The sequence below is a fragment of the Trichosurus vulpecula genome, chromosome 4 (assembly GCF_011100635.1).
Source record: "Trichosurus vulpecula isolate mTriVul1 chromosome 4, mTriVul1.pri, whole genome shotgun sequence".
Lineage (NCBI taxonomy): Eukaryota > Metazoa > Chordata > Mammalia > Diprotodontia > Phalangeridae > Trichosurus > Trichosurus vulpecula.
Genome location: NC_050576.1, coordinates 265,108,664 through 265,132,558, shown reverse-complemented (window position 1 = coordinate 265,132,558; position 23,895 = coordinate 265,108,664). Strand labels below are relative to the sequence as shown.

The 23,895-nt window shown below is 37.2% G+C and overlaps 1 non-coding gene across 1 annotated transcript; it reads right to left on the bottom strand.

Annotated features, from left to right (window-relative positions):
* Window positions 1-2,638: 2,638 nt before the first annotated feature.
* Window positions 2,639-2,741, bottom strand: LOC118849287. Its single transcript, XR_005010334.1, has one exon. It is a non-coding gene; the product is annotated as a U6 spliceosomal RNA (small nuclear RNA).
* Window positions 2,742-23,895: the final 21,154 nt, after the last annotated feature.

Sequence of the window (23,895 nt, the reverse complement as noted above, 5' to 3'; positions counted from 1 at the left end):
AAGGGACCATTAATATATGGGCAAATAGCTTTAAATAGCTCCAAAGCCCTTGAGACATAACTGTAGTATAACAAAATAAAACACTCAATGGACATAAAGTTGAATATGAGTTTAATGTGAGATAAAACTGATTATTAGCTGTGTGATTCAAGGCAAGTTACTTAGTCTCTTTCAGATTCAACTTCCTCATCTGTAAAATGGTACACTTACCTCACAAGGTTATTAGGAAGATCAATAATTATACCTGTAAACTTATTTGTAAACACCAAAACACTATATAAATATGTAGTAGTAGTGGTGGTGGTGGTGGTGGTGGTGGTGGTGGTGGTGGTGGTGGTAGTGGTAGTAATACTACTTTGACTACTACTACTCATCATCATCATCATCATCATCATCATCATCATCATCATCATCATTATTATTATATGGGAAAATCATAAGCTAGACTCAGTTATCAACATCACTTCTTGGGTGCGGGGAAAATGTTCCCATTTTATAGGTGTGATAACACCAGCTGTGAAGGATGAATTAGGTGACAATGAAAAAAAGAATACTCATCATTCTTTCCCCTCTAAAAGAGTCCTTATAGGGACAGTCTCCACATGATGCACAGCTGGTGAGAAAACCTGACCACCTAACTATCTAAACCCACCTGGTAACACCACACATATTACATACTCATGTCCTAAAAGCAACGATCAATATTCCTAGGTAATCCACTGTTATCTCAGCAACCAAAGTACAGATGTATGCATCAGTATTTGCTCCATGCACTCAATGAACGTTTTATGAATTAATAGTGTTTTCCTTAAAATTGGAAGGGGGGAGATATTGGACTTTATCTTAAACTAATTAACTTTTTTTAATGTGAAGAATTTAAATAAAAATATTAACTATAATAAATAATGATGTAAGGGCAGCTAGGTGGCAGAGTGAGTAGAACACTGGCCCTGGAGTCAAGAGGACCTGAGTTCAAAACTGGCCTCAGACTCTTGACACATTTACTAGCTGTGGGACCTTGGGCAAGTCACTTAACCCCAATTGCCCTGCCCTCCACCCTCAAAAAAGTACCATATTTCCCCATGTATAAGACACACCTTTATGAAAAATGTGGGGTCTAAAAACTGGGTGCGTCTTATACAGTGGTTGTAGATGTTTTTATTGCATTTCCTGCTTTTTCGCGCTTGTTGTCTTTGTGTTCATTGTTTCGCATTTGTTACCGGTATATTAAGTTATGTTTTGCTACATTCTGCCCAGAAACGGCTCAGAAAAGGTTTGCATACAGTGCTGAATTCAAGTTCAAAGTGATCCAGTTTGCAAAAGTGAATGGAAAATCGTGCTGCTGAATGTAAGTTTGATCCTCCTCCAACTTAGAAAACAATCCAAGACTGGCTACAGGAAGAAGAAGCCCTACTGAAAATGCCATGGCAGAAGAAGGCCATGAGAGGCAAGTCAGTAAAATGGTCTGATTTAGAGAGGGAATTGAAAATATGGATTGAAGAGCAAAGGGCGATTGGAATTCCTGTGTCCACAAAGACGGTTCAGCATGAGGCAAGAAGAATGGCTGATGAAAAAGAAGTTACTGATTTCAAAGGAGCACACAATTGGTGCTTCAGATTCATGAAATGGAATGGACTAAGTGTGCGTACACACACCAGACTTGCCCAAAACATGCCTGAAAGCTATGAGCAGATGAATAAAACTTGAGTTCAATAACTTTATGTAATATTTTTTTTTCAAATTTTGGGCCCCAAAATTAATATGTGTCTTATACATGGGGAAATATGGTAAAGAAGGATGTAAATGTTCACAAATAAGCATCCATGCCAAAGACTGGAAAGCCTCTTTAGGTGTTTGAAGACTTGGCCTTGATTGACACAATTTATTCAGGATTCCCAGACAATGTAAATACCATGGGGCAAAGGGAGTTGTGCCTTTAGTTTGGCAAGTATAGATTATGAGCAGATAACATTTTGTTAAAATAAAATGTGAAATACATCTGATCATTCTAGAGGACTTTCAACTTTTTTGGTTTTTTATGTTCTTTGCTGAAGTGGATATTGCAAAAAGGAAATTCATTTATTGAGTCCTACTAACAGGAAGGCTATTTCTGAGAATGAATAAGATGCCTGCATTTGGAAATGAAAAATAAAATGCAAATGTAGCAAAAATATACAATTTGGGTTGATTACAGTAGGAGGTCAGCTTGGCAGATGAGATGCTTGAAATAGATCATGAAAATTGTATAAGTTAATTCTGTTGCATGCTGAGATATTATGGGCAGTGCTTCTAATGCCTTGGACCAGGAAGCTCACAATTAATGTGGTTTTTATGGAAGACGTGCATGTGGTCTCCCAACAATAGACTAAAAATCTACATTCTTGATCCTTGTAAGAGCTAGTTTTTTTTTTTTTTTTGACTTCTGAATTTACTTAGTTTGGAGCCATTTTTAAAAATGCATTCATATAGGATCACAAGCTCCCGAATAGTCAGGTGCTTAGACCATATTTAAGTCCTGCAATAGATATGTGTTATAAGACTCAAGATACCACTGATTTTAAGATTTATTTCATTGAAACAATGATACAAGCTTTATACATACCTCCTGAAGTGATCAAGCTATATTTATTTACATACTAAACTATTTACCTACTTCAGAAACTTGCATGTCATCTTTGCACAGGAGTCAAGCTAATTTTCTCTGTGTCATACACATTTTAGTATATGTGATGCCAAAGCAAGTGTTCAGGAAGGACTAGAACTTCTAACAGAGGCGGGGAACCTGCAGCCTCAAGGTCACATGTGGTTCTCTAGGTCCTCAAGTGTGGCCCTTTGACTGAATCCAAACTTCACAGAACAAATCCTCTTAATGAAAGGATTCGTTCTGTAAAACTTGGACTCAATCTAAAGGCTCCACCCAAAGACCTAGAAGGCCACATAGCCCCTCAATGCCACACATTCCCCACTCTCGCTCTAGCAGGAGAGCTTGCCGAGCCCTTTCCAGGACTACCCACCCAGTTTGGTGCCATTTGTCACCCAACTTTCACCTTATGTCTCCAAGAAGCTGTGGCATGCACAGCTAACACACCCCAGGAAAACTATTTTAGCAGATAGGTTGAGGGTAGTTGAAAGAACTCAAACCTGTTGGTGAGTTAGAAGATTACCTACGGCAAGCATGTGAAAACTTCTTCTTGGGGAATAGTGAGATGAGAACAATTTGTTCCAAGGGCCACGAAGACAGCTATGCTGCGGAGTATCACATAGGGTGAATGGACATTTTTTTATTATGTAACCTCTAGAGAGCACCCACATTGATTAGGTTACAAATCCATCAAAGTTTAACAGTCCTCTGATTGAAAGTAAGCTACTTGAGAGTAGGGATTACTGTTGTTGTTACTGATACAACTACTACTCATAATATCTTTAGATTCTCAGTGCTTAATGCAGCGAATACCCCATGGTAGGTGTTTAGTTTATGTGTGCAGATTGACCATTCTTAAAGTGTGAGAGAGCGACACAGGAAATAACCAAAAACAAGATACAATCAAACAAAAACAAAAAGCTAAAACCAGAGGATGTTAAAGCACTGCCACCTTGATCACAGAAATGATAATGTTTTGGGAAATGAAATTGTGGTTTGGTGAAATTATCAAACAGATTATTTTACATGCAGTTTTTCAAGAAAATTAGTATGTAAATGGAGGTACAACTATGTGGCCCTCACTTCCTCGAAATCACACTAGGTTTTTATTTTGTGCAAGATACTGTGCTGCATGGTCAAATGTGCTATTATTTGTAGACTCTTTGATGTCTAGGGGTGGGGGGAGAAGATTATCTTAAAATGAATGACCCAAAATTTCCGAAGAAAATTACAGTGGCTGAGCATCTTTGATACCCAAGGATTTACATCGAAATCATGATGGGAATGGAGGATGAATGCATCATATAAATCACCAGAGGTGAAGGGGTCATTGTCTATATCCTCTGAATTATTTACTGAGTTCTTTTTTCAGTGACTAATGACATTCAGGCAGCCTTGGATTTCAGAAAACTAGGAGGCAATTAACTGCCTAAGTGCTTCTCAAAAGCTTGGCCTGTCAGGCACAATTTCAGATGAAATTGTGATTGCAGGGTTTTTGTGGTAAAAGTCAAGAAAGCACTACTGAGATCAACCAGACTCCCCCCCACCAAAAATGTATGACATAACACCAGGCTTTTATCTTCATAGATGCTAATTCATGGTAATTGGTGTTTCATGGATTTTTTAACCTAAAATATCATGACAGGAATGATGTACTGATAAAGACATGCAGAGATTTCTATTTATTCTTGCTATAAGGGAAAATATAGCTGATTTCTGTAAATGTGGGATTAAGTTCAATAAGTAATATTGATTAAATCCAGACTATTTGAAAGGCACTACACCAGGCATAAGGGGATACAAAGACAAAATACAATTAAACAAACAAAAAAATCCTTGCTTCAAAAATACTTATCTTCTACTGAGGACACACGCATGTATATACATGTATACATATGTACATATGTATTATATATACACACATCTACATAAACATATATGCATACACACACACATATATATATAAAACAGTATATCTACATCTACATCTATATATATATTTAGAGAGAGAGAGAGTGAGGGTTGAGAGAGTGAGACAGAGAGAGACAGAGAGATGGAGAGAAACGGAGAGACGGAAAGAGAGAAAGAGAGAGAGAGGGAGAGAGAGAGAGAGAGAGGGAGAGAGAGAGTTGCTCAGTCATTTTCAACATTACCAGACTCCTAGTGATCCCATTTGGGATTTTCTTGCCAAAGATACTGGAGTGATTTGCCATTTCCTTTTCAGCTAGTGAGGCAAACAGTGACTTGCCCAACACTGCATAGTTAGTAAGTGTCTGAGGCCAATTCAGGGAGCCAAGATAGCAGAATAAACAATACATTGCTATCTCTCTTCCATATACACCTCCAAAAAAACAAAACAAAACAAAAAGAAATAGCATACTAGAATAAATCCTGAAACAGCATAGCCAGCAGAAAGACAGAAAAGATAGCCGTCTTTTAGCCTCAGAAACTTAGAGCATCAGCAAGAAATGTCTGTCTCATTCAGGTAAAAGGGGATCACATTCCAAGACAGGAAACATCCCACCAAACTGGCAGCAAGGCCCACTTCAGGAAACCAGAAGGAGATTCAGAACCCCAGTGTGATGGAGCAGGAAAATGCCATCACCAAGATCTCCCTCATCCCTTACCATAGCCGAGGGAACCAGGAGGCTGGAGCATACACACATACCGAATGAGACAACATGCCAAAACTTATGGAGCCAATGCAGTTCTTTTTTTAACCCTGATGTTTTATGGTGCTTTTATTTATTTTTGTTAAATATTTCCCAGTTACATTTAAATCTGGTTCTTGACACATCACTTGACCACGATGATGATTAAAGCCACCGATCTAGATGGAAAACAAGCTGGGCAAAGAAGAATATAGAGGGACTATTGTCATGTTCCTAGAAGCTACACCATTTGGTGCAGCTTATTAACTTTATGGGTTGCTCAATTACACTAAGACCTCTATATCATTTTCTTTTAAAAAAAAACATAATTTATTTATTTTTAGTTTTCAACATTCATTTTCATAAGATTTTGAATTTTAAATTTTCTCCTCTTCCCTCTTCTCTCCCATCCCTGAGACAGTGTGTGATCTGATATAGGCTCTACTTATGCATTCATATTGAACATATGTTCTCATTAGTCATGATATAAAGAAGAATTAGAACTAATGGGATGAACCAGGAGAAAGAAGAAACAAAACAAAACAACAAAAGAAAAGGAGAGCAAATAGTATGCTTTCATCTGCATTCAAATGTCAAGGTTCTTTCTCTGGACATGGATAGCTTTTTCTATCCAGAGCCTTTTGGAGTTGTCTTAGACCCTTGCATTGCTGAGAAGAGGTAAGTCTATCAAAGTTTATCACTGTACAATGTTGCTGTTACTGTATACAATGTTCTCCTGGTTCTCCTCATTTCACTCCTCATCAGTCCATATGTTTTCTGGGTTTTTCTGAAGTCTGCCTGCTCATCATGTCTTATAGCACAATAGTATTCCATTACATTCATATGCCACAACTTGTTCAGCCATTCCTCAGTTGATGGACATTCCCTTAATTTCCAATTCCTTGCCACCTCAAAAAGAGCTGCTATAAATATTTTCGTACATGTTGGTCCTTTTCCAATTTGTATGTTCTCTTTGAGATACAGACCTAGAAGTGGTATTGCTGGGTCAAATGGTATACATAATTTTATAGCCCTTTGGGCATAGTTCCAAATTGCTCTCCAGAATGGTTGGATCAGTTCACAACTCTACCAACAATTAATTAGAGTTACAATTTTCCCACTTCTTCTCCAACATTTGTCATTTACCTGTTTTGTCATGTTAACCGATCTGAAGTATGATGTGGCACCTATATGTTTTTTTTTTTGATTTGTATTCCTCTAATCAATAGTGATTTAGAACATCTTTTTCATATGACTCTAGATAGCTTTAATTTCTTCCTCTGAAAACTGCCTGATCACATCCTGTGACCATTTATCAATTGGCTAATGACTTCTATTCTTGTAAATTTGTCTCAGTTCTCTATACATTTTGGAAATGAAGCCTTTATCATAGACACTTACTCTAAAAATTATATCCCAGCTTTCTGCTTTCCTTCTAATCTTGGTTGCATTGGATTTGTTTGTGCAAAACCATTTCAATTTAATGTAATCAAAATAACTAATTTTGCATTTCATAACATTCTCTATCCCTTGTTTGGAGATAAATTCTTCCCTTCTCCATGGATCTAACAGCAAAACTATGCTTTGATCTACTAGTTCACTTATAGTATCAGTTTTTATATCTAAATCATGTACACATTTTGACTTTATCTTGACATAGGGTGTGAGATGTTGGTCTATGCCTAGTTTCTGCCATAATATTTTCCAGTTTTCCCAGCAGTTTTCATTATATAGTGAGTTCTGATCCCAGAAGTTGGAGTCTTTGGATTAATAAAATAGTAGACTACTGTTGTCATTAACTGTTGTGTCTTGCATACCTAACCTAATCCACTGATCCACTACTCTATTTCTTAGCCAGTACCATGTAGTTTTAATGATTGCTATTTTATAATACAATTTAAGATCTGGTATGGTGAGGCAGCCTTCCCTAGCATTTCTTTTAATTAATGCCCTTGATTTTTTGGGCCTTTTGTTTTTCCAGATATATTTGTTATTGTTTTTTCTAGCTCTATGAAATAAATTTTTTTGGTACTTTCATTGGTATGGCACTGAATAAGCAAGTTAATTTTGGTAGAATTGTCATTTTTATTATATTGGCTTGGCCTACCCATGAACAATTGATGTTTTTTTCAAACATTTACATCCAACTTTATTTGTTCTAAAAGCATTTTGTAATTGTGTTCATATAGTTCCTGGGTGTATTTTGGTAGGTGGAATTCCAGATATTTTGTAATGTCTACAGTAATTTTAAATGGAATTTCTCTTTCTATCTCTTCTGTTGGGCTTTGTTGGTTATACACATATACATATATACATATGTGTATATATATATATACATATATATACACACACACACACATATATATGTATATATGGTGATGATTTGTGCACATTTATTTTATGTTGGGCAACTTTGCTAAACTGTTTATTATTTCAAGTTTTTTACTTGATTCTCAAGAATTCTCTAAGTATACTATCATATCATCTGCAAAAAGTAACAGCTTTGTTTTCTCTTTTCCTCTTCTCATTCCTTCAATTTCCTTTTCTTCTCTTCTTGCTAAAGCTAAAGTTTCTAGTACAATAGTAAATAACAATGGTGATAATATAAATCCTTGTTTCACCCCTGAACTTACTGGAAATGCTTCTATCTTATCCCTATTACATATGATTCTTGCTGATGATTTTAGATAGATTCTACCTATAATTTTAAGGAAGGTTCCATTTATTCCTGTTTTCCAGTGTTTTTAATAGGAATGGGTCTTGCATTTTGTCAAAAGCTTTTTTCTGCATCTATTGAGATAATCATATGATTTCTGTTACTTTTGTTGTTGATATAGTCAATTATGCTGACAGTTTTCCTAATATTGAACCAGCTCTGCATTCCTGGTATAAATCTTACCTGGTCATATTGTATTATCCTCAAGATAAGTTGCTGTAATCTCTTTACTATTATTTTACTTAAATTTTTGGCATTTATATTCATTAGGGATATTGGTCTATAATTGTCTTTGTATACTTTGGCTCTTCTCTGTTTAGGTATCAGCACCATGTTTGTATTATAAAATGAATTTGGTTGGACTCCTTCTTCACCTGTTTTCCCAAATAGACTATAAAGTATTGGAATTAGGTGTTCTTTAAAGGTTTATAGAAATCACTTGTAAATCCATCTAGCCCTTGAGATTTTTTTCTTAGGGAGTTCATTGATGGCTTGTTCAATTTCTTTTTTTGAAATGGAGTTATTTAAGTACTGTATTTCCTCTTCCCTCAATCTGGGCCAAAGCAGTTGCTAGGGGAAATATGATAGAGAAAGAGAATAGAAAAAGAGAAGATCAATGAATTGGGCATGCAACTAAAAAAGGTGGATAAAAACCAAATTGAAAATCCCTAATTAAAAAAACAAAATTAGAAATTCTGAAACTTAAGGAGAGATTAATAAAATTGAGATTGAGAAAACTTGAAAAAATAAATAAAACTGAACTGGTTTTCTGAAACACACACACACATACACACACACACACACACACACACACACACACACACACACACTTTTGGTTAATGCAAGTTAAAAAAAAGAAAGAAGAAAACCAAATTACCAGTATCGAAGAGGAAAAGGCTGAATTCACCACCAATGAAGAGGAAATTAAAACAATAATTAGGAATTATTTTTTTCTAACTGTATGGCAATAAATCTGTAAATATAAATGAAATGGATGAATGTTTACAAAAATATAAATTGCCCAGATTAACAGGAGAGGAAGTAAAATACTTAAATTACCACATTTCAGGAAAAAAAATGAACAAGCCATCAATGAACTCCCTAAGAAAAAATCTCAAGGGCACAATGGATTTATAAGTGAATTCTATCAAACAGTTAAATAATAATTGATTCTGCTACTATATAAACTATTTGGGAAAAAAATAAGTGAAGGAGTCCCACCAAAATGTTTTATGATACAGATATCATGCTGATATCTAAACCAGGAAGAGCCAAAACAGAAAAAGAGAATTATAGGACAATTTTCCTAGTGAATATTGATGCAAAAACTTTAAATAAAACATTAGCAAAGGCATGACAGCAACTTATAATGAGGAAAATACACTATGACCAAGTGGGATTCATACCAGAATGCAGGACTGGTTCAATATTAGAAAAACTATCATCATAACTGACTATGCCAATAAGAAAACTAATAGAAATAATATGATTATCTTAATAAATGAAGAAAAAGCTTTTGACAAAATACAATACCCATTCATATTAAAAACATTATAGAGCAAACGAATAAATGGAATCTTCCTTTAAATGATAAGTAGCATCTATTTAAATCCATCAGCAAGCATTATATGTAACACGGAAAAGCTAGAAGCATTTCCAATAAGTTCAGAGATCAAACAAGGAAAAACCAAAGGTCTAGAATATAAAGAGAATTAATGAAAAGAAATGCAAGGGAAGGTGGCCTAGTCATATCTGATGTAAAATTGTATCATAAAGCAGCAATCATCAAAACTACTTCCTACTGGCTAAGAAATATAGTGAGGGAGCAGTGGAATAAATTAGGTACACAAGACACAGTAGTCACTGACTATATTAATCTACTCTTTGACAAACCCAAACACTCCAGCTTCTGTGATTAAAAATTTACTATTTGACAAAAACTTCCTGCAAAACTGGAAAATCCAATGTCAGAAACTAGACACACACCAGTATCTCACACTATATACTAAAATAAAGTCAAAACGGGTACATGATTTAGATGTAAAGAATGATACTATAAGTAAACTAATAGAGCAAGGAATAGTTTACTTCTAGGGTCTATGGAGAATGGAAAAAAAAATTATGGCCAAAGGAGAGAGATCATTATGAAATGCAAAATGGATAATTTTGATTACTAAAAATTGAAAAGTTTTGCACAAACACAGCCAATGCAACCAAGATTAGAAGTGAAGCAGAAAACTGGGAAACATTTTTTATAGCTGATGTCTCTAATAAAGGCCTCATTTCTCAATTATAAAGGGAAATGAGTCAAATGTACAAGAATACAAATCATTCCCCAATTGATAAGTGGTAAAAGGATATGAACAGGCAGTTTTCAGAAGAAGAAATTAAAGCTCTCTATAGTGTAATATTAATAGTATATGAAGATCTTCCCTGCCCATTCATAGATCTCATGTGGAGCCTATTAATAAGCCTTATATGGACCCCATTAAGGAAAGCTTGCTTAGGAGAGGTTTGGTTGTAGGAAGCCTTCCACACTTTTTGGTGTTAAGCTAGTTAGGCACTGAGCCATGAGGGTTGTGATGCCTTCTGGCTCTGAGAAGTGTATATATACTCTAAGTTGTTATTTTGCTTTGGCAGTTTGCTTATGAGAAGGATCTTTTGATTTCCTGGTTGGGACTGTGAGTATCCATATGTTCAGAGCTCCCTAACTGTTCAGATATAAAGGCTCTCTCAATCCAGTGATGTATGTAAAGTATGTAGCAATATTGCTTTGATTCAGGCAGTTAAGAGCCCTGTCTGTTGATCTTTATGCTAATTTCTCTGCTTGTATTTTCTCTGCTTGTATTTTCTCTGACGTTCAGGGGGCTGACTTTTCCCCTTAACTAGTAATCATTAATTAAAGAAGATTCTTGACCCCCTTAAAATTGCTTTCCTAGAAAAGCAGATCAAAGAATGTGCTAGGAGGCTATCCTGGGTTTGGTAGGGTGCTTGCTGCTACATATAGTCATATGAAAAATGTTCTGAATCACTATTGATTAGAGAAATATAAATTAAAACAACTCTGAGGTACCACCTGTATTGGCAATCAAGATGGGCTCTTAGCACTTATTCAACCAAGTGCCCTTGAAGAGTTTGGCCTTTGTTTCCTTGATTAAATTGGGAGTCCTTAATAACCTCCTTGCCTCAAGGGAAAACCTCATTTACATGGGTTTGAGTGACATGTTTGTGACAACAGAGGCTTTTAGACCATGTGGGTTTAAGTCACATTTTTGTGACAATTTTAAGTTACGTAGGTGAGTGGCATGTTTGACTCACCTTTGACCCTGAACAAGATATATAAACCCAGAGGTTGGTTTTCTCTTTTGGAGCTCTGAGCCACAGCAGGAGTGGTGCATGACTCTGGGCCAGCTGTTGCCGAGCTCCCAACTGAACTCAGATGTTGATGGTTCCTTGTTAACTATGGATTGTATTTGGTCTGTTTATAAAGGTATGTTTGTAATTTGTTTGTATTTGCTTTGAAGTTCAGGGTTCTGGCTTTTGTCCCTGAGCTGAGTGAATGATATTTGTATGTTGGATTAAAGTAAGATTGTTAACCCCTTAATGTTGCTTTATCAAAAGAACCTGTGTTGGCAGCCTTCTGTGTGCTGGTTGTTGGTAGGCCTTACACCCATTCAGCAGCTGCTAGCAGATTGTTGCAACACCACTTCACACCTATCAGATTGGCTAATATGACAAAAAAAGGAAAATGTTAAATGTTGGATAAGTAGGAAAACTGGAACACTAGTGCATTTTTGGTGGAGTTGTGAATTGATCCAATCATTCTGGAGAACAATTTGGAACTCTGCCCAAAAGACGATAAAACTGTGCATACCCTTTGATCCAGCAATACTACTAGTAGGTCTGTATCCTGAAAGAGATCATAAAATTGTGGAAAGGACACACATATGCAAAAATATTTATAGCAGCTCTTTTCGTGGTAGCCAAGAATTGGACATTGAGGGGATGTCCATCAATTGGGGAAGGGGTGAACAGGTTGCAGTATATGATACAATGGAATACTATTGTTTTATAAGTAATGTTTAGCAGGCAGATTTCAGAAAGGTTTACATGAACTGATGTTGAGTGAAGTAAGCAGAACCAGGAGAACATTGTAACACAGTAACAACAACATTGTGCAATGACCAACTTTGCTAGACTTAGCTCTTCTCAGCAATACCCCAACTCTGAATTACTTCCACCATCTACTTATTATTTCTTTCTACTCATGCTATAGAATGAATCTGAAGAAAATCACCAAAAATATTTCTGACTAATATTAATTTTGTCTTACATAATCTCAACTGGCCCTTGCCACACAAGGTGATATTTTAGCATATCAGTAGTCAATTCCCTATCCCACTCACCAAAGTGAATTTTTCAAATTTCCCTTTGTAAAATCTTCCATACATCCTACACTCTCATACACATTCTCAGATGAGAAACTTGACTCACATTTTGCTTAAAAATATGAGGCCAGGGGGCAGAGCCAAGATGGCAACTGGAAAGCAGGGACTAGCATGAGCTCCCCGCTGAGTCCCTCCAAAAACCTATAAAAAATGGCTCTGAACCAATTCTAGAACTGCAGAACCCACAAAACAGCAGAGGGAAGCAGGGCTCCAGCCAAGGACAGCCTGGTTGGTCTGTGGGTGAGGTCTATCCCACATGGAGCTGGGAGCTGGAAGCTGGGAGCTGGGAGCAGAGTAGAGCCCAGTGTGAGTGGCTCGGACCAACCAGACCAGGAGCTGGGCAGAGCAGGCCCTAGCGCCCTGAATCAGTGAGCTGCGGTAGTCACCAGACTTCTCAACCCACAAACCCAAAAGACAGCAGAGAAGGTTAGTGGGAAAAGCTGGAGGAGTGGAAGGAGTTCCAGGTTTGGCCACCACCCCCGGGGCAGCAGAGGTGGGGCAGCTACAGCTGTTGCTGCTTCTGGCCCCAGGCCCACCTGGTGGGAGGAATTAAGTGGCGGATCAGAGCAGGAGTCCACAGCCTGCTGAAGATTTAAGCCCAGTCCAGGTTGGGGGTTCTTGGGGAAGGAGGACTGCTGGTGTGGCAGAGCTGGTGCATCCCCCCCCCCCCCCGCCCCAAACATGGAACATAGAACTCTTTAGTCTACAAGCAGTCATACCCACTGAAAAACTCAAGGGTCAAGTTAGCTGGTTGGGAATATGGCCAGGCAGCCAAAACACACCCAGATTCAGTCTCAGACTTTGGATTCTTTCTTTGGTGACAAAGAAGACCAAAACATACAGCCTGAAGAAGTCAACAAAGTGCAAGAGCCTATACCAAAAGCCTCCAAGAAAAACATGAACTGATCCCAGGACATGGGAGAGCTCAAAAAGGATTTGGAAAAGCAAGTTAGAGAAGTAGAGGAAAAATTGGAAAGAGAAATGAGAAGGATGCAAGAAAACCATGAAAAACAAGTCAATGACTTGCTAAAGGAGACCCAAAAAAATACTGAAAAATACACTGAAGAAAACAACACCTTAAAAAACAGACTAACTCAAATGGCAAAAGAGCTCCAAAAAGCCAATGAGGAGAAGAATGCCTTGAAAGGCAGAATTAGCCAAATGGAAAAGGAGGTCCAACAGACCACTGAAGAAAATGCTACTTTCAAAATTAGATTGGAGCAAGTGGAAGCTAGTGACTTTATGAGAAATCAAGATATTATCAAACAGAACCAAAAGAATGAAAAAATGGAAGACAATGTGAAATATCTCATTGGAAAAACCACTGACCTGGAAAATAGATCCAGGAGAAATGATTTAAAAATTATTGGACTACCTGAAAGCCATGATCAAAAAAAGAGCCTAGATATCATCTTTCAAGAAATTATCAAGGAGAACTGCCCTGATATTCTAGAGCCAAAGGGCAAATTAGAAATTGAAAAAAATCCACTGATCGCCTCCTCAAATAGATCCCAAAAAGAAATCTCCTAGGAATATTGTTGCCAAATTCCAGAGCTCCTAGATCAAGGAGAAAATACTGCGAGCAGCCAGAAAGAAACAATTTGAATATTGTGGAAACACAATCAGAATAATCCAAGATCTGGCAGCTTCTACATTAAGAGATCAAAGGGCTTGGAATGTGATATTCCAGAGGTCAATGGAGCTAGTATTAAAACCTAGAATCACCTACCCAGCAAAACTGAGTATCATGCTCCAAGGCAAAATATGGATTTTCAATAAAATAGAAGACTTTCAAGCTTTCTCAGTGAAAAGACCAGAGCTGAATAGAAAATTTCACTTTCAAACACAAGAATCAAGAGAAACATGAAAAGGTAAGCAAGAGAGAGAAATCATAAGGGACTTACTAAAGTTGAACTGTGTTGTTTACATTCCTACATAGAAAGATGATGTGATATGATTCATGAGACCTCAATATCATAGTAGCTGAAAGGAATATGCATATATATATATATATATTTATGTATATATATATATATAAGTGAATGTGCATGTATGTATGTATATATGCATATGCATATATATATATAGTGAGAGAGAGAAAGAGAGAGAGAGAGAGAGAGAGAGAGAGAGAGCAGATACAGGGTGAGTTGAAGATGTAGGGAAGATATCTAAAAGAAATAAAATCAAATTAAGGGATGAGAGAGGAATATATTGAGAGAGGGAGATAGGGAGAGATAGAATGGGGTGGATTATCTTGAATAAAGGTGGCCAGAGGAAGCAGTTCTGTGGGAGGAGGGGAGAGGGCAGGTGTGTAGGGAATGAGTGAATCTTGCTCTCATCAAATTTGGCCTGAGGAGGGAATACCACACATACTCAATTGGGTATCTTACCCCACAGGAAAAAAGGAGGAAGAAGATAAAAAAGGGGGGACGATAGAAGGGAGGGCAGATGGGGGTGGAGGTAATCAAAAACAAACACTTTTGAAAGGGAACAGGGTCAAGGAAGTAAATTCAATAAAGGGGGATGGGTTGGGAAGGAGCAAAATACAGTTTTTCAAAACATGAGTATTGTGGAAGGGTTGTACATAATGATACACATGTGTCCTATGTTGAATTTCTTGACTTCTTAGGGAGGGTGGGTGGGAAGGGAAGAGGGGAGAAAATTTGGAACTCAAAATTTTAAAAACAGGTGTTCAAAAACAAAAAAAAAAGTTTTTGCATGCAACTAGAAAATAAGATACACAGGCAATGGGGCATAGAAATTGATCTTGCCCTACAAGAAAGGAAGGGAAAAGGGGATGGGAGCAGAGTGGGGTGACAAAAGGGAGTGCTGAATGGGGAACAAGGCAACCAGAATATACATCATCTTGGAGTGTGTGGGAGGGTAGAAATGGGGAGAAAATTTGTAATTCAAACTCTTGTGCAAATCAATGCTGAAAACTAAATATGCGAAATAAATAAATTAAAAAAAAAATATGAGGCCATTCCCTCTTTTCCTCAACTCACATCACTAAGCTGCCTTTTGTGCCATCTCCTCCCTTATCCATTTCATGTGAAACAGTGGCCCTTCTCCTTGATAAAACAAATGCCCCACTATAAGAACAAATGATCCTAATCTATCAAATCTTCTCCAGCAGACTTCTCCACCTATTATTCCTGCACTCTCACTAATCTTCAATGGCTATCTGTTCCCTGGATGCTTACTTACCAACTACACACATTCCCTTAACTTATCTTCAAAAAGTCCTCATTTAATTAATCCATACCTAAAAGCTATTCTCTCTCTCTCCTCTCTTTGGTGAATACATTCCTTGAGAAGGCTATTTATGATCAGTTATCCACTTCCTTTTCTGTTACTCTCTTATCTACTCCCTATACTTTGGCTTCCTAACCTCATTATCCTGCCAAAACTGCTCCTTCAAAGTTACTAATGACATCTTATTTGCCAAATCCAATGAACATTTTCTCAATACTCATCTTTTTTTGATGTGAATCACCCTTTTTTCCTTGACACTCTTTTATCTAGGTTTCAGGGACCCTGTTCTCTCCCAGTTCTCTTGTCTGTCTGACTGTACCTTTTTTGTTTCCTTTGCTAGATCTTAATCAATATCATATTGAACAACTTAAGTATCCCCCAAGGTTCTGACTGGTCCATTTTCCCTCTCTCTATTTTATGTAACTTGATCTCATCATCTCCTATGGTTTTAATGACCATGTCTATGCCAATAGCTTTAAGATCTGCTTGTCCAGACCTAACCTCTCTCCTAATCTCTAGTCTTCCATCTCCTATCACCTCTCTTTGGATGTCCCCCAAACATCTTTAACTCAATAAGCCCAAAGCTGTACTTATTACCACCCAAACCCTCTAAAAACTCTTATCCTAACTTCCCCACTACTATGAAGGGCACTACCATCTTCCCAGTCATGGTAGACTTACAACATAGGTGTCATACTCAGCTCCTCACTCTATCTCAACCTTAATATATAATCTCTTCACAAGGCATGTTGATTCTACCTTTGTAACATTTACCAGGGGGCTACATTGAAACAGGTGGCAGTTCTTGAAATGGAATCTGCCCATTCCATAGGCAAACAGGCAGCCTGAAGCAGCCGGACTTCCATATACCCATTGCCCTGTCTACACTGAGGCATGTAGGGTGTTCTGGCATTGATATTTGTGTGCTTCAGTGCACTGGGGCTCTGGATACGTCCATTCACACCCTTTTATTTTGCTTCCTTGGGCCTAGAAGTAAGGTCCAGACTCACTCTGAATTTATCCTGCTCTGAGCTCTACACTTATTCAGACATATAAGCACAGAGTTCCTCTGGGAGGTCTTGAAGTACTTTCCAGCCTGCTGGCAAGCTGGGCTAGGTCAATTTTCTGCTCCAGGTTGAGTTATAGATCTGTTCTAAGAAATCAATGCAGGGTGACATCCTTCTGGACCTATTCTGTTCTCTCCTTAAGAGTATACTTACTATTTGTTCTAGATGATGCCAAATTGTTGCATGCTTAGAACTCCAAAAAGTTGCATGAATGATCCTGTTTCCTCTGGGATATCCTGTGTTGCTTTCCCAAGGATGGGACTGAATCTGAAATCCTGACACACTTAGCTGCCATAGGTGTTGTCCTTATAACTTGCTTGTCAGTCAAATGTGTGGTCTTGGGGTCGAAAATGTCCCTCTGTATTTTCTCCTCAGGTTTCCCAATTACTATTTGGTCTGAATAGTGTTTGAGGTCTTTGAAAAGCTGTGGGGGGAGTTATACTGTGCTTCTTCCAACTACTCCTTCACCTTAGCTGTTCTCTAGTATACTTAATTATAAAATGATATAGTTTTTGAAACTGGAACATGATATCATGGAAGAGTGGAGAGAGCATTGAATTTGAATTCAGAAGACATGGCTTTGAACAAATAATTTGACCTATTTTGTTCCTTGTTGACTCATCAAAAAATGAGAGAGTTGGATCACCTGATACCTAAAAGCCTTCTCCTCTCAAATCTATTATCACACAATTCCCACCCTAGAGTCCGAACTATATACACAAATGGAGAATAGAATCTGGGCATTTAGATCTTATAAATCAAAGTCTAGCATGACTTTTGTCTACAGACCTAGTATAAGCTCTTAATGTCTACATGTCTAAATGAACCCTTTAATTATGTTTCCCAATCCCAACTTGCATTATGTTAGCTTTATAGGGGACATTGCCATATTCCCATTTTATCAGGAAAGAAATCTATAGACTTTGAACATGGTCCCTATAGAGAAAAACCTAATCAATGAGTTTGAATGAAGGGTGGAATAAAACACAGCAGATGCATTTGTTCACGTTGAAGTCTTACAACTTGATAAGATGTATTTCAAAGGGTACATTTCTGTTCACATAGTACATTATTAAAAGGAAATTTACTAGTTCATTAGTCAAACCCTAATTTGAACATTCCTGAATTAACTCTCTGTTCTTTATGAGATGAGTATTTTTGATTTATGTAATAAATTAAACAAATATTGATAGGCTATAAATTCAGGTTGCTGTCTTCCTAATACATCAGAAATAAGAAAAATATATACAATTGAATCCATTGAAAAATATTAGCTTATTTATTTCTTATAGGAGAGTGAGTATTTTTCCCTTTAAGCTCCTCAATTTAATTTTCAATTGTATTTTAAAAATTTTTTCTATCAATGATTTAGGAAAAAAATTAGGAATCTGAAGAATTATGAGAAGACTTTCATGAACTGAATCAGACAAAAGAGATAAGAACCAAGAGAAGAGGATACATAATTCTAATAAGATAAACAGAAAGCATATGTTAAGATGCTAAAAAAAATTAATTGCAAAAGTCAATTTTAATCCTGAGGAATAGAGAAAACATAACTCTCTCTTCTTTTTAAAGAAGTTTGGTACCATGGGAGTAAAATGTTGCATATAATACCAATGACTGTTGTTTTCTTGATTGCTAGTATTTTTCATTGTTGAAAGGAATGCCTGTCCATTTGTTTCTACTATTCTCCCCCCAAATTTTCCTTCATCACATTAACCATCATAAAGATATTAGTCAAAAATTGCTAAATATCTAAGCATTATATATATATATATATACATATATATATATATATATATATTATCTTTAAGGTATTTTGAGTGACAATATTCTTCATAGTGATATATCATTACTTTTGCTATAAACACTTTAAAATTAATATTATATATATGTATATATATATATGTATATATATACATATATATATATATACACACACATACACACTTGTGTGTATTTCTCTTAGTCATCGATGGAAAGAGTCTTGCCAGAGTCTGCTTTAATAGGCTGATCCTCTACCTGGAATCTACCTGATTCATTTAACTGAGAGCCAGTGTGACTTCAGAAAGGGCTGAGGAACAGTTCATATTTAGTTTGCTGTCCGACAACTCTAGGAAAAATGTCAGGGGCAGAACAGAGGTCTATACACAATGTTTATAGATCTGACAAAGGCCTTTGATACTATCAGTCATGAAGGTTTATGAAAAATTATATACAAAATTAGTTGCCCAGAGAAGTCCATCAGCATTTTACATCAATTGCGTGATGGTATGCTTTCCTGTTCTAGATAGTGCTCTCATGCTTCTCAGTGGAGTGGAACAAGGCTGTGTGCTTGCTCCCATGGTTTTTAGCATGATGTTTTCATCCATGTTCTCAAATGCTTTCAACAAGGATGGACAAGGCATCAAGGTCAGCTACCACACTGATGGTAAATTCTTCAACTTGAAAAGGCTATAAGCCAAGACCAACGCGGAGGGAGTGTTGGTGCATGATTTTCTGTTTGCAGATGATAGTGCACTCAATGTAGCCTTTGAAGCTGAGATGAAACAAAATATGGATTGATTCTCTGCTGCTTGTGATAACTTTGGCCTAACAATTAGCATCAATAAAACACAGGTTCTCCATCAGCCACCACCACACTATCCATTCGTGGAGCCATCAGTTATAGTGAATACAGAAAAAAATTAGGAATCCAAAGAATTGTGAGAAGTTCTGAATGCTGTGGATAAGTTTACTTACTTTGGTAGTGCACTTTCCAGGGATGTACACATTGATAATGAGGTGGATGCAGGCATTACCAGACCTAGCTCAATGTTTGAGAGTCTCTGAAGGAAAGTATGGGGGAGAAGAGGTATTAGACTGACTACCAAAGTGAAGGTCTATAGAGCCATTGTGCTGACCTCATAGTTGTATGCCTGTGAAACCTGAATAGCAAACCAGTGCCATGCCAGGAAACTGAATCACTTCCATTTGAATTGTCTTAGGAAGAATCTGAAGATCACCTAGCAGGATAAAATTACCAGACACTGAGGTCCTTCCTCAAGCTAAACTGCCCAGCATTCAAACTCAGCTTCAGAGAGCACAACTCTGATGGGCTGACCACGTTGTTCAAATGCAAAATTTGAATGCTTACCAAAAAGACTATTTTATGGAGAACTCACACAGGGCAAGTGTTCACATGGTGGTCAGAAGACACGATACAAGGACCCTGTCAAGGTCTCTCTTAAGAACTTTGGAATTGATTATGTGATGTGGGAGATTGGCACAGGACTGTTCAGCATAGTGTGCCCATGTCAGAGAAGATGCTGTGCTCTATGAGCAAGGCAGAATTGAAAGAATTCCAAGGAAATGCAGGATGCACAGATTTGGAGAACCCACCCCAAATGTTCACATGGACTATTTGTGCCCAACCTGTGATAGAGCATTCCAAACTCATATTGGTCTGATCAGCCACAGTGGCACACAGTGAAACTCGACTCTAGCATAGTGAGGTAATTTTGGTCCTCTTTGAGAACAAAGGAAAACAGCCAACCATGTACATATGTATATATCTCTGTGCGTGTGTGTAGATGTAGATATAGATAAAGAGAGTCTTGATAAGCACAATATCTCTCACAGCAGAGTAACTGACTGCTCCAGTAGGCATGATTAATATTACTGGTCACACAATGTACCCCAGGCCCCAACTCACCCCTATAAAAAACAAAGCTACTTAGTGGACTGAAAAAAATAACCCTTATTTGGCCTTGAATTCAGCTTCTAGATTTCAAGTCAGGAGAACTAGGATGAAATCCTTACTTTGAACACCTACTGCTGCTGCCATTAACTATGGCTGTGAATACAACAAAGATGATGATGATGACTACTACTACTACTATTACTACTACTACTACTATTACTACTGCTATTACTACTACTACTGCTACTATGACTATTACTCGTACTCATGCTCCTACTCCTACTCCTACTATGATTCCTATTGCTATGATTGCTACTACTACTACCATACACATAACCTTGGGAGGAGAGTTCTATTATTATCCTATTTTATAGATTATTAAACTGAGTCTTAGAGAGGTTAAAGAACAGGCCTAGAAATACACATCTAGTGCGTCTAGTGTCTTTCTATGAACGGAGGTTTTCCTGACTCTTTGTCCATGCTTCACTTATCATTTCTGACGTTCAGAATCCTTACCTTACTTAAAGGATGAGTTCAGGTGCTACCTCTTTTTTTGTGGTCTGATCTCACCCCCTCCTCATTCACAAAAAGGTCTTGAGTGCTTTCTCGTTTCTCCTACCATCTTGCAATTTTCTTATCTGTGTACAGGTTTTATCCTCTTCACCTATCCCCTACCCCCTATGCAGTAAGCTTGAGGCTAGAGATTGTTTTGTTTCAATCTTTGATTCCCTAGGTATAGCATATGATCTCACTAATTAACTAGGCACTTAATTAATAATACCTGACATTTATGTCCTGCATTAAGGCCTGAACAACAGGATGCTTTTCATTTGTTTATGTGAAATTGTGAGGCAGTTACTATTAGTGCCTCAATTTGCAATTGAGGATGGGGAGGCTCAGAGTAGTTATGATTTGCCCACAGTCATATAGCTAGTGATTACTTGAGGTACAATTTGAATCCAAGACTTGTTGACTTGAAGTCCAGTGCCTGAAACACTTTGCTCTACTAACTTTGTGCTTCTACTTACTTGGCATACCGATCTATCTACATTCTTGTGTCTACACCTGAAGCTTTTGACCTTTACTCACTATGTAGGTCAACCTTACTGAATTACTCTTCTCCAAAGCTACATCCAGTGGGGTACAAAGCTCTCCCCCAGGCTGCTACTATATGTAATCAGCAGTTTTTTATATAGGTATAAAGTAACTGCTAATGGTCACAGATCAACCCAGCCCACTGCTCCTTTACTCTTCCTTTCCACTCACAATCCACCACCTCCTCCTCCAGAACTGCTAATTACTCAGCCCTAGAGAACCTGCTGGGACTGTTAAGAGTTTTGGGGAGGGCATATACATTGACCCCAGTTGAATAATTGCCTTTTTAAATTTTAAAACAATTGGCTTATATGCCACTACATATGGCAGGGTTTTGGTTGTTGTTTTCTTTTAGCTAAATCTGTTATCTGCAAATTCATTATCATCTTGATGGCTGAGAGATTTGAGCATCCCCTTCCCACCCCTCCACCCCCCAAAAAAACCCTACAGTTCAGCTGGGGTCCTACTCAGTGAGGATGAGGCAGCAGGTGTTTAGAGCCAGTGACACTAAGAATGTATTTCCAGGTAATTTCTTCACCCACAAATGGGTATTGCTCGAATCAGTCTTTATCATGCTTGGCCAATTCCTCTTCCCCACTACCCTATTAGCTCTGCCGAAGAGTTTGCTGTACGTGCAATTTGCAAAGAGAATAAAGATGAAGTCCTGTAGTTAATAGATCTGAGGTTTCAGGTCAGAAGTTGGGGTGGGGAGGTGTTGCTTTCTTGGATCAGTTTCCCAGTCTACAGGTTTAATGGGGATTTAGACTGGCTGGCTGAGTTCTAACCCTCTTCTTTGATCTCTGTCATCTACATGTTTTGCTCATCTATTGTTGTGATTGTCATTGTTGGTGTTTTGTGTCCTGACTCACAGAGAATATAAACCATTGGAGGTAGGATGGCACTTGAAAGTTATTTTGTTATTTCAAGTACTTTATCAGCATCTTTCCCATTTAAGACATTGATTACATTTTAAATAGAGCTAGGGAGGGAAATGGGTAAATTGAGATCTTAGGGAAATAACAGGCTTTCTAATTTATTACTTATCCAAACATGTTTCCCTGAAGCCCACTTAAAAATTCATTGTTAATGAATGCGATATTTTAATGTGAAGACACCACAAACACACATCTAAACAATAACATATGTCTCTCTCTACTGCTCCTCTGTAGATGAATGGAACAATACTTTCCTTTGCCAGGGAAACTGGCCACAGTGAATTTACTTTTTCTGTTAGGGAGGTGCTCTTTTTTAAAGAGGCATCATTTATTTTATTCAAATATTCTGTCTCCCTGCTGACTTTCATGAGCTGAAAAGGAATGTCAGGACCATATGGCATCCTTCTTGTGGTTCTTTGAACACCTCCTTTGTTTGTTTAAGTGATTCCAGGCAAAACTAATATTCCAGCATCTTAGGTACCCTTATTTTCGGATTAAATCTCCATAAGTTTGCATTTTGATGCAGACATGCAAATGAAGAATGAATAAAAGAAGCACAGTAACTATATTTTCCTTCGTCTCCTTTCTTCATATGTACAGGTCCTGTGTACATCATCACTAACCTTTTACATGGGCTTTTAATGCACCAGATAGCTCAGGTTCATGATCCAAGTGTCAGAATTATTGTCAGGCTGTCAAAATCCTTGGAATACTTGGAATACCCAGGGCACATGCCATTAGATACCAATTTTCATAAATTGCCACTTATATACAAAATTTTAAACCTTTAGTGAATCATATCATCTGAAAATAACACTTTAGTCTCTATAGGGCCAGTGAAAAGACAAATGAAATTTCTCCCCTTTCCTGGTTATTTGATATGTATTACTTTCGTCTGTTTAACATAGGACGGACACTTTTTATGACTAATTCAGAGCCTGACTGTGCAATGGGTGCTTCATAATTACTTGTTGACTGATTAATTTCTCAATAGTATATAAGCAATTTATATTGCCTTGAACTTGACTATATCTATTTTGATATATGTACTTTAATCTGAAAATAAAGGTACCTACCTGCTATAAAAGCAATAGAAGGAGATATGCTAAATTAAATTACTATATTGGCCAGAATATTGGCTCCCCCCACCAACAAATATAGATCATACTACTAAACATGAGATTGGTATAAATTATACACACACAAACATGCATATATGCATTAATATGTAACAAAATATATTTCTTATATGTGAAATATAATATAATGTATTAATAATGATATATGCAATAATGAAATTATATTTTATTCTACATATATGTATACACATGCATATATGTATATGGGAAACATGAAATATATATGACATGACTTCAGTATTTCAAAGACTACTGATTTCAAGGTG